General features: G+C 36.4%; 1 protein-coding gene across 7 annotated transcripts in view; it reads left to right on the top strand.

The window, feature by feature from the left end:
- The window catches only part of Klhl13 (kelch like family member 13), a 163,027-nt gene that overhangs the window by 114,643 nt on the left and 35,631 nt on the right, over positions 1–12,753 (top strand). The gene's annotated exons all lie outside the window — the stretch shown is intronic.

Below are 12,753 nucleotides of genomic sequence, written 5' to 3'. Positions count from 1 at the left end.
GGACTAGGGAACAAATTTCAATTAAGGTTGTGGTGCAGTAGAATTGTCTGTATTTTGTCAATCATGTTTTAAATAAACATTGAGTGGCCAGGCAGGAAGTACAGGCAGGTCAACCAGACAGGAAGTAGAGGGGGGGCAATGAGAACAGGAGGATGCTAGGAAGGAGGAAGCTTTCTCCTCCCACTCCTGCCCAGACTCTGAAGAAGCAACATGTGATCTGCCCCACTGTGAAAGGTACTGAGCCACATGGCTAACATAGATCACAATAATGGGTTAATATAAGCTACAAGAGCTAATAAGTAGCCTGAGCTAATGGGCCAATTAGTTTATAATTTTATGGAATCCTCTGTGTGATTTTCTTTGGGGCTTGCCAGCTGTGGGGAACTGGACAGGACATAAACCCCAACAAACAGGCCCCTTCATGTTACAAGGCTGGGTGTTGGTTTACGTGAATTATACATAAAATTCATTGGTAGAAAATATTTTTTTTTGGTTTTTCGAGACAGGGTTTCTCTGTGGTTTTTTGGAGCCTGTCCTGGAACTACCTCTTGTAGACCAGTCTGGTCTCGAACTCACAGAGATCCGCCTGCCTCTGCCTCCCAAGTGCTGGGATTAAAGGTGTGCGCCACCACCGCCCGGCTATTATTGGTAGAAAATAGTAAGCATCTATTATAATTTTATGTAATTTAATCAACTAGTAATTATTTGTCTGACTATGATGGCTTAGCAAGAAACTACCCTGTCTGATATTTGTATTTCTATTTCTTAATATGGAGATGCTCCATAAATGCTGACTATGTGGCTGACCTTAGAGAGAGTAGTTTTTGGACTGTAACTCCATATAGTTCCTCTTTACATCATAGTGTTGAACATATCCATTGGAGTATGTAGTACTACATCATTGTCTTATTACATGATAAGTTGTGGCTCTCTTGTCTAAGAAAGAGACTACCCCCAAATCTGTATTCCGTGCATCATTGATAGAAAATTCCATGGTGCTGACCCAGATTGACAGTAGTTTCAATAAATGTAATTAGCCAAGGACCAAAATATGTTACCATATTGTATCAGGTTGTGATTTGGTTAAAAAAAAGAAAAATATAGTTATAGTCTTTTTAAGATAGCAAGTACTCTTATCTCTAAAGGTTATTTGACCTATTTCATACCTTTTTTTCTTTACTGGGAAAACCTTTTCAGACAGATTGATTTTTTTTTTTACTAGTGTAGATACATTTAAATAATGATTTGTTTTGTGTGTACAGTCTAGCAGAAGTTAAAATGAATCTGAATAATACTTAAGAGAAAATATAGTTTTGTACTAAGAAATCATCCATATTTTCTTATGTTATGAATTTTATACACAGAAGAGCTTCTTAGTAATCACAGAAGCTTGGCAGACACCAGATTGAAATTAAATGAATTTCTTCTTAAAATACTTGTATTCTTAGAAAACTTCATATATGTACACAATGTATCTTGATCTTATGAACCCCTCACTCCTCACTACACCCTCCAGCATCCAGGCCCACTCTCAGCACATCATCCTCTCAACTTTGTGTTCTTTTTTTTAAATTGATGTTTTTATAACCCAATGAATACAACTAATGCACTGCCTGAATATTGTATAGGGCCCTCCACTGACATATAGGAAATCTACCTGCTCACACCCTTGAGGAAAAGTGACTGTCTTTCCTCTAGCTGCTGTCAACTCCCAGTAGCTCCGCAACTAGGGATGAGGCCTTGGTAACCCTTCCCACATCCTTCCTGAAAATTTTACTTGTCTTGATCTTCCACAGCCAATAGCAGCTGGTGTGAGTTCATGAGTGCAGCAAGCATGCCATGGCCAGAGGACAGCCTTTCCCCGCGCTTTTCCCGGTCCTTCCGCTCTTACATCCTTTCCATCCCTTCTTCTGTAATGTTCCCCGAGCCTTGGGTGGGGGAGACCTTGTTAAGTGGCTTCTCTGTTGCTGAGAACTCAAGTCATTCTTCTTAGCACTCTGAACAGACTCATCCCATACTGTGATAAGAAACTTTTTTGACCAAGGTTGAGATCCATGCAAACTGATGTGAGTCTAAACATCCAATCTTTTCAAAATAGTTTGACGATGTTACCATTTAAAACAATAGCAGGTTCCCCTCTAGGACCTATGATTTCCCTAACCTTGAATTTTTCATCAGGTTTATCGTACCAGGCATGAAATGCTTCATGTGGAACATGCTTCTCAAATCCAATCAAGAGAGAAATTGGTTATCCCATAATAGTCATGCCGCTATTGCACCAGTGGGCACATATTTCCTGGCAGGTTTGCATTGCAATATTGGGTAAGACCACTGATGTCTTTTCTCCTCCTAGCAACCTTGAAAGCACCTATAAAATGGCACTATAAAAGCTAACCAGAAGTAAGGAAATTTCCCAGTGAGTTTGAGGTTGATTTTTTTTAAACCAAAGTGTGTGGTATCTTCAGTAGCAGTAGTTCTAGTGGGCAAAAAAGAGCAGTGGCAATAGCCTGTGTTGTTGTAAGTGTCCTCTGGGGTCTCCATGATCAATAATAATAACTCAAAGGGTAGTAAACTGTTCTTGGCAATGAGACCTTTATTTAATCACCCATTTTTTTTTGTGGGAGCATTATCTACTCCTGGGGGATACCTCTGGAAAAAGGTTTTTAAATAAATATAATATATATAATCTTTAAAAGCTAATAGATTTTCATGGTCTGGAGAGATGACTTACTGATTAAGAAGCACTAAGGGCCCAAGTTCAATTACTAACACCCACATGGTGGCTCAAAACCATCTGTAATGCCTTCATCTGGCCTTCACAGCCACCTAACATGCTCATGGCATATAGATGTACAGGAAGACAAAACACTCATACACATATTAAAAAAAACTAGTAAGTTTTCATAGGGCTTCTTCATATCTCTTTCATGGTTAACCCGTGTCCTACCCCTCTTTCTTTCATTTCCTTGCTCTATCCCTGCATATGTGATGGGAAAGACCCGTGCTGAAAATTGTAAATTAAGTGAATTATTTCCTAAAATGTTTAAGATTGTTTTTCCATACTACATCGCTAAATGGAGACAAAAGGCATAGCAGTACCTGATAAAAAAAAAACACACTCTGAAACAAAATATCTCTTAATTTATAATATAAATTTAGTTTCTTTATCCTCTAATCAAGACTCTACATTATGAGCTAGTTGGGATGCTCAGTTAAGGAGCATATAGTTCCAGATATCTTTTTTTTTAAAGATTTATTTATTAATTATGTATACAACATTCTGCCTCCGTGTATGCCCGCACGCCGGAAGAGGGCGCCAGATCTCATTACAGATGGTTGTGAGCCACCATGTGGTTGCTGGGAATTGAACTCAGGACCTCTGGAAGAGCAGCCAGTGCTCTTACCCACTGAGCCATCTCTCCAGCCCTAGTTCCAGATATCTTGAAGCAAAGAATGTAGAGGTGAGTTTTCTTTAACAAATTGTGCTTAACTGAATAATACCTTTGAGCTATGAGATAGTTTTCTGAGCTGGAAGAACAGTTATCTGTGAAAATACTAAACAACAATACATATCAAAATTGATCATTATAAATATAGAAAATGGGGATTACAGAAATGTTTTGGTGATGGCAGTTGCCTTTTAGCATCCAAAATATTTAATCTTGTGTCACTTGGTTGCATGATAATAGGATATATTTGAGATTCCTGACATTTGTTCTGATTGACTAGGTTTCCAGAAAGGATCATTGGGAACTATGTAATCGAATTCATTTCCTTGTAAAATACTGTAGGCATGTGAAAAGATTTGAAACTATTACTTCAGAGAATAGCTCATGAAGATATAGTGAAGGTAGTAGGTACTGTAGTGGGTACCATTTTCTAACCAGTGGGCAAACTTTTAACCCCTCATTAGTATTCCCACTTCCTTGATGACTCGTTTCTTTCTGTGTGCTTCTCACCTACTTTGAGAGTCATACATTATAATTTGCATAAAAATCCGGTTTAATGTTCTGTATAAAAAGGAGTGAAAGAAGATTCTGGCCCAATATCTCAAATTAAGGTGGTATTTTATTAATACTTTACAGCATGCAAGCAAAAGACATATGCACATAAAATAATGAAATAATAAAAATAAGTTGAATATAACTGGACAATCCAGAAAATTAGGTTAGGCTTTTCACTTTTTTTTTCTACTAGACTGATGATTGGCTATAATTTGATTTTGGTTTATGGGGTCCGATTTCTAAATAAATATTGCAGTTATATAACTTGAGTGTTTGAATAGTTAATAAACAAATTCTAGGCAGGTAAAACCCAATTTATTCATAGTATGGATCTCTTATTTAAATATGTCATAACATAACAGTCAAATTTCAGAATTGGCGAGCTACCAATAATGGGGTAAAATGACACTAGGTTGCAAATCCTCAATAAGAAAAGAGTTTCAGAGCAAGTTGGCTTGATATTGAAGCAGTTGGATGTGCATTCTACTTTATTCATTGGGAATTGATAGAAGAGAAGCTAAGTTCACAGTTGCAAGTGTACTGAGGCCTTTTGATAGCCAGGCCTGATTGACTAGTGGCTGGAGATTAGAACATTCTGCCAATAGATTTGTGTATTACTAGAGACTAGATTCTGTGCCCTCTGTATTGTATACCTCTGTGTATGGTAATTGGAGTAGTTGCTGTTTCTCCCAACTGACTTGTACATACCGCCATTTTTTTTATATACATACCCCTGTCTTATTTAGGGTCTCTTCTGCTGTGAAGAGACACAATGACCATGACAACTCTTATAAAGGAAAACATTTAATTGGAGTGACTTATAGTTTCAGAGGTTTAGTCCATTATCATCTTGACAGGACATGGCAGCACGCAGGCCAACATGGTGTTGGAGAAGGAAAGGAGAGTTCTACATCTGGTTCTTCAGACCTCAAAGCTCACGCCAGTAACACACTTCCTCCAACAAGGCCAGACCTCCTCCTAATAGTGCCACTCCCTAAGCGTTCCAGCATATGAGTCTATGTCGACCATTCTTCCTCAAACCACCACAACCCCTATGTACAATCTCTCTGGGTTTGTGGCTATCTAAAGTTGATGGGCCCTCTGGATGAAATGTTTTCTGTGTGTCAGGAATGGGATGAACAGTCACTAATTCATTTCTTCACTTCCTGTTTTATTTTTACTTCAGGTTATATATAGTAAATTCTACCTATTCCCTGTCATCTACAATCCACCCACCCACACCCACTCATACATCTGTTTTTCCACCTAGTCACCCACTATCGACCTATATGCTCATCTTTTTGTCTCCAAAATATTACAAAAATGTGAAGAATAAAAATAATATAAAAACCAAACTTCTCAAATAGAAGAAATGTTTGTCCAGGTATATGAAATGATGTAATTTAAAAAGTGTTTGTGTTTTAAATGGTAAGAGCAGCATGAAGTCTTAAAATATGGTAGGTTGAGAGCAAAACCATTAATTTTAGAGTTCTTCAAGGACAGGATTGAAATATTCAGTGCAAATGCTTTTTGGTTTGGATAATTAACTTTCATCCTGTTACAGTTATCTAATGGAGTATCATTTGTCATTCCATTTGTCTAGCCCAATTCCCTCATCTGTGTCATAGTGCTATTTTTGAGATTATGATAGTCAGCATTGGAATTCAAAATCTGTTCTCTTCAATGCTGGTGTGTTCTTTTAAATGTAGTAATGTAAAAATCTCCCAAACTTGTTCAGAATTATGATCCAGGAAGTAGTACTCCTTACTAATTTTTAAAAGATTTATTTTATTTTCTTATTTATGAGTTAGTGTGTGTGTGTGTGTGTGTGTATGTGTGTATGTATGTGTAGGTGCTCCAGGAGGCAAAAAAGGGGTGTTGAATTCTCTGGAGCTGGAGTTATAGGAAAGCTTTGCTGTGTCTCCTGTGGATGCTGGAGATCACACTCAGGTTGTCTGGAAGAGCAGCAAATGTTCTTAATTACTAAGCTCTCTCTCTCGTCTTGTTTGTTACCTTTTCTGTGGGAGGGGAACAAGGCCTTTCTGTGTTGTCCAGACTACTCTCGAATGCCTAGGCTCCAGACATTCTCCTATTTCAGCATCCCAAGTAGTTAAGACAACAAGCATGCTTCACTGAAGTTGGTTTATTGTTAGTGTTATAAAATAGCATATTACTAATTTTTGCACATTTGTAGGGTTCACTGTGGTATCCCTATACACACGTATGATGTACAATAACCAGATCAATGAAATTGGTGTATCTAACCCTGGATATTTATTGTGTCTTTATTTTGAGAATATTTAAAAAAAAAAACTCACTAGCTATTTTTAAGTCTTCAGTTAACCCCCATCAGCCATAGTTATCCTATATTAGAAATCATTTTGGACCTGTTAACTGTTCTCTCACCATCATCCTCTCCCACACCTAAAGCAGGGGATTTTGGATGCATGTAATTAAACTAGAAAATTCCTTTCCTCCAACAGAATGTATTTTTATGATATCTTTCTTGTATTTATAATAAAAGCCTTTAAATACGAATCATTGTACAGTCTCTACTCTCTATTTTTAACTTTTAGCCCCTGTGTAATGGAAACAATGTTGGCTCTAGGTTTAGGCATGGGTTTGGAGTCATAGTTATGATATGTATGTGAAGCATTAAACTCCCCGGGCTTCAGTTCCCAGTCTTGAAAGTGGGATTGTCCTGAGGATTAAGTACCACATGAGAATGTGCCTGGCATAGTGCCTAGTACACAGCAGGTGCTGGGTGAATGATCTTATTCCTATGTTATTATGGACATCAGCTACTTGTTAATGTAATTCTATTCTGAATGTGATGGATATATGCATGTGAGAAACTTGCACTATAGTCTCTTTAATTTGAAATGCCATTTTCACATATGCTTATTACTTTGGTTATTTTTCTTTTTCTGGATGCTTGTATTATCACGGCAGAAACAGAATATTGAAAACACAGCAACCATTGATAAAAATGAAAATGTTGCCTATGCAAAAAGTTTTAGTAGAAACATTTCTGGTCATTAATAATAGATCTCACATATAGTCATAAAAATAGAAATAACTCATTAAAGTTTTGCTCTTATGATTTCTTTTGTGCCTAACCTTATTAAGGAGATATGTTGTCCATATATTTCTTAGCCAGCAATTAATGTATGCCTTATTCATACAGGCTGCCATGATATTTGTAGTTTCCTCATGTAATGATACTATAAATGATGTTAGGTAGTAGACTAATATTTCAATTCTTGAAGTAGTATGGATTTTTCCCCTTTTAAACAACTGTATCAGACTTACTTATTTTATTTCAAAAGCTGAAATTTTTGTTTCTGATTTTAATTTTGTTCTTTTTTAATTTTTATAATGGTGAAAGCTAAAGTGAATGAGTATGAATACCCAAACATGTCTGATTTATTATTTAGTTTTTGTTTGGATGGGTAGAGGAGGAAAATATTTATTAATATTTTTAACACCCAATTCATACTTCGAATCTATCTGAAAACTAGTGGGAAATGGATCCTATCATCTTAAGTTTTTGATACATTTCTTAAGGGTGGAAGGAAATACCTTGACAGATTTAGCTCTCAAATTCAAATGAGTATGAGAACAGGTGGCAAAATTTCTCCTCCACCTGCCATGCAACTTTATCACAAGAAATGTTTCATTTAGCAAATGCTGCTGTGAGCAGACACTTCTCCACTTCAGAGCAGACAAACAAATGGAAGGAGAGTACTTCTTTGAAGAAAACCCCTTTCTTGATTTTCTTTTAAAACTGTGAGTTTGAAATCTGTCTTTTCTTTTCCTGAGGGTTGGGTTTGGAAAGGGGGAGTTGTTGACTTGATGAACTGGTCTGCTTTATGGTACTGTCGAAACATGTATGGCTGTCTCGTTGGTGTTACCACGAGTAACTTTTGGGTATGATCATATTATTGACCTGGGAACTTCAGATAGTTGTGTTATACTTTCAGCACTAACTGAATCTTAAATCAAGTGCTTTGTTGTAGTGAAACTGTGTGATTACAATACATGTTAGATTTTATATGTATAAGAAAATGATGGCAAGCCAAAAGTTGCCCTGTGAAACTAACCAGTCACTGAGTAGAGAGAAACAAGAAAACTGTTGTTCATGTACTTTAATTTTTTTCTGATTCATGTTTTTTTTTCTGACAAATTCCAAGCAATGCAGGAATGTATAAGGCAAAATATTTCCTCCCAATGTCAGTGTGCTATTCTTTAGGTGATGTAAGTTAAAAGTGAGCCGCCAGTGTATAAGTTGGCATATATAACTTCCATACCAGGAAAAAGCATCTGGTTTTAATGTATTCTCATGCTAATAATTTCAAAAGACACTAAACTATTCTTTTTTTCCTCGACATGACAGTGAAATGTCACCTTCCTCAGCATTTGCATTTAAAATGGATCTGTGTTTGTAGTGCTAGAAGCCACGAGAATGAAATGTGAATTTTATAACTTACGAAGATGCTACCTCAATTTCCAACACAATAGGATTGGTTTCAGTAGTTAGTCTTTTGGATGTTGAGATTGAGGACTGTTCAGAGGGAGTTTGTGAGCTTGGTCTAAATAAATGCAAATTAGACGTGCCCTCCCCTGGAGCATACCAACAAATGTGATTGGTATAGCCATTTGTAAGAATACTCTGTTATTTACAGAACTTTGGGCAAATGAACTTACTCGTCACTGTTCTGTCTAGGAAACATTTTAACAAGAGTCACAGGGTCTTCTTTTGGTGGCATTCTCCTAGGACACAGATGTAGTGCTCAATCCTTCATTATCATAAAAAAAGAGAAAAAAACTGGTCTAGTAGTTTTTAGATGCCTTTTGTCAAATATCCATTTATATGAACAGCTTCACGTAGACCCCAGGGACTTAATGCATGTCTGCACTAGTGAATGTGAGAGTGTGTCTTTGATAATTTATAGGTTTAAAAAATAGACACTTTGCATTGATTTGCATGTTCTTGAATATTGAAGACATTGAACAATTTTATCTGTTAACTGCTTATACATCTGCCTATATGAATTTGTATGTTTGTATTTATTTACATATGTTTTCCTTGAGGTTCTCGTAAAATATGGAAAGTTTGAGACAAGATTACAATGTTGGTATTGCTTAGCAAAATAACAGTTGCTTAGGATTTTTTTCTGTCTTCAAACAATAGTGTAAGTAAATGCAGTTATACGTTTAGTTTTTCATGTCTGTGGAGGTCTTAGTAAAATGACATAGAGAACGCCTCCTCTCTAACCCACAGCTCTCAACAACAGCAGCAGCAACAACAAAACTGTGATGATTTTCTCTGCACAAGCACATTTGGCTGGTTCATGCACATTTTGTGAAAGATTAGTTTTACGTTCGGTGGTTCACTGCTGTTTTGAAAATAAAATGTATTCGGTGTGCAGGGTTAGTTTGGCAGTCATACATAGATTCTAATGTTATAGCAGGAAGATTTAAGTTTTAGAAAAACTGATGAAGACATTGTCTCCTCTAAATAACCTTTTAGTATTTATAAAATGGCAGGATTTGCTCAAGATTTACAAGACTGTAACTTTCTATGTTAAGGTGAATTCAGTGAACAGTTGTTTTAAGCAGAATTAAGATATTGGTTTTGTTATATAAAATATAAAAATCTTTTTTACATAATTATCATAGAAACATCAGCGCTATTTTCTACTGATCTGTTGTAAACACTTGAGTTTTCAGGTGTTAGGAATGAGGAGAGCTGAGGTATTCTGTTAAGATGGCTTTAGCCGATTTAGTGGTAATTAGTAATCCCCACTGTGTTTTTGTAATGCTAACATTACTTCGTGGAGTCAATCCAAGGATTGGCAAATATTTAAAAGATGAAATTACTGGATAAACACTTCATGTGAATGCAATCCCTCTGTCCCAGGGTTTCTCAACCTTAGTACCATTGACATTTTTTGCCTGAGAACATCCTTGACATACAGAATTGTCCTGTGTACTGTGCTATGCCTAGCAGCATCCCAGGAGATGACAGTAATTGCCTACCCCTCCCGCACTTAGTACAGTGGAAAATGTCCACAAACATTGTCAAGGGACGTGTGTATGGTAAGGGGCAGGGATTGGAAGAAAATGTCCTTCCTTTCCTCTGCCCATTGAGAACCGCTGGCATGCATATTGTTTTAACTATGTGACTTGATAATATTTCTTTTTTAAAAATAATAGTTTTTGGTCTGGAATTTTTCTGATAAGCAGCCCCTTAACATAATAACATGCTGTAATTGTAGCCTGGGCTTTCCAGAAAGAGAAAGCTATTAGTTCCTTACAGTGCTGAAGAACACTGCACTTTCCTTGTAGTCTGTAAATTTAATAAAAAAGTAGCTAGACGGGCATATTGAGTCTCCTAAGAAGGTTGATATGACATGTGTTGTTACTGGCACAAAAATGATAGGGAGTGTTTTGAATGTTAAAGAGTCAGTCTCCCCGGTATTCCAGAAGCCAAGTATGAGGCTTCTCCAGCTTTTTAAGTCATTAACCAGAAAGCCAGCTATCTCCTAATGCCACGAAAGGGTTGCATGTTCATATAAACCTTCTCAATTTTGAGAGCAAGGAACAAGTTGTTACTTGTAGTTTATTCAAAGAAACGACTTCTAGGGTGTGTCATAAGGACAGAGCAGCTGCGGCTTTACTCCTGTCCTTGTTGGGAAAATGATAATTGATGGCCATTTAAGCCCTGCATGATAAAGAGATGTCTTTGGAATGATTCACAGAAATGAGATTCCATATTCAGTCACAGGACATAAATTAAGCCTCTCATACCAGGCTGTGTGTAGGGAATATAGAAATTAATAGCACAGTCTGCTTGAATTTTCTATTAAAATAATTTTAGATGGATAGATATATTCTGGGTAGCGACGTGCCTCACCATCTATTTCTGACTTTCCCAGTTGATGCTATAAATTCCAGTGCCTGTCTACAAACATGTATATGAGTATTTTGCACACTATGTAAATTATATATATAGTATATCATTCCTTTTAAAGCTATTTCTGAAACTTTAATGGAAGGCTATGTTAATTTTCTTTTATGCTTGTCAAAATCTTATTTGAATTATTCTCTATTAAATATCTATGAGAGATGAATAAAACATGGTTATATTTTATTAATTCATTTTTCATTATACTATGGTTCTAATACTGTTCAGAAGAATTGATGTCACCCTTAAGGCAAGAATTCCTGCTAATTAGTGCAGGATTTAAAAGCACTTGCTTGGTGCCAGTATTCAAAAAGCAACATCTTTGTGTAGAAAGTAGCTATCGTCTTACAACTCGTATGAAAACTGAGAAGCTCAGGTTATAGATATTACAGGAAAAGGGTGAAATCTTTGATACTGGATATAGTCCACCTAAGAAATCATGCAATTTAAATTTCAGAAAATTATAGATAAGGAAAATTCTGATCAAAATTCTTTCTTTTCCTAATATCCATTTAACAGTATCTATCATGAATGCACAAACCAAACCAATTTAGAGCCAAGGACTTTTTGTTCTTAGGCACATGATCCAGAATCCACTTTAGCTATGTAGAGTTAAGGGTACAAAAGGCCCCTTGTAAGAAATAATGACAGATCATTCTAGGGTGGTCATTTTTAGTATAATCTAAGGAAAGCCCTGTAACTATCAACAGTTTCATTAGCATTTCTGGTAATGAAGTGTCTTGCTGACTCCACATTCTGCATTCCTTTCTTATGGTCCTTAGGGAAAAGCTATTAGTTTAACGTATTTTATTTACTTATGTTATCCATGTCTTTGAAAAGATGGAAATACTAGTAGGATACAGTTGTTTCTCCAAACAATCCCAAATTGCGAAAAGAAAGCTAAAAAAGAGATAGGGGCTGCAAAGATAGTTGAATAGTTAAGAGCATTTATTGCTCTTGCAGAGGACCAAAATTTGGTTCCCAGTGTTCACATGGTAACCCAAAGCATCAGTAATTCTCTTTGCAGAGGCTCTGATTCCCTCTTCTGACCTCTGTGGGCACCAGGCACACTTGTGATGTATAGACCTCCATGCAGGCAGACATTCATACACAATAAATAAAACATAAAAAGAAAAGAAAGTGAAGCTAATAATAAGAACTTTTGTATTGGGTTGTCTTAAAGTAAAAGAGCTCACATGGGTAAAGTTCTTGGCAAGTACTTGATAGAGAGCAGTGATTGAATACATCAGTTGCTAGTTTTCTCTTTCTAAAATTAAGTACTTGAAATTCAACATAACCAGGAAGGATATAATTTGATACCATTGCTATCTGAATAGCAAAATACACAAAGCAAATGTTGTCACCCTAAAAGTTCTTTGAGACTATATCTTAAACTATCTTTTGATTGATTTCTCGGTTTATTTCTACATTTTCTGTTCTTGAAAACCTTTTTTTTTTTTTTTTTTTTTTTTGGTTTTCAAGACAGGGTTTTGTGTGTGTGTGTGTGTGTGTGTGTATTTGTGTAGGCCTGACTCTCGGAACTAGCTCTGTAGAGCAGGCTGGCCTTGAACTCACAGAGATCTGCTTGCCTCTCTCTCCCTCATAAGTGCTAGGATTAAAGGTGTGTGACACCATTGCCTGGATAGAAAGCATTTTAAACATGTGGATTTCTTCTATGCTACCAACGGGTAGGATTAGAATGCAGTGAAAGGAGCCTCCGTGTATTCTGTAGACAGATGATTGTCAGCAGGAGCTATTTACCTAAATAATTTCTTTGCT

The sequence above is a fragment of the Alexandromys fortis genome, unplaced genomic scaffold (genome assembly GCF_014885135.2).
Source record: "Alexandromys fortis isolate MF-2015 unplaced genomic scaffold, M_Fortis_MF-2015_v1.1 scaffold_189, whole genome shotgun sequence".
In the NCBI taxonomy this organism is placed as follows: domain Eukaryota; kingdom Metazoa; phylum Chordata; class Mammalia; order Rodentia; family Cricetidae; genus Alexandromys; species Alexandromys fortis.
The sequence above is the reverse complement of the archived record's forward strand: the minus strand, read 5'-3'. Positions and strand labels throughout refer to the sequence as shown.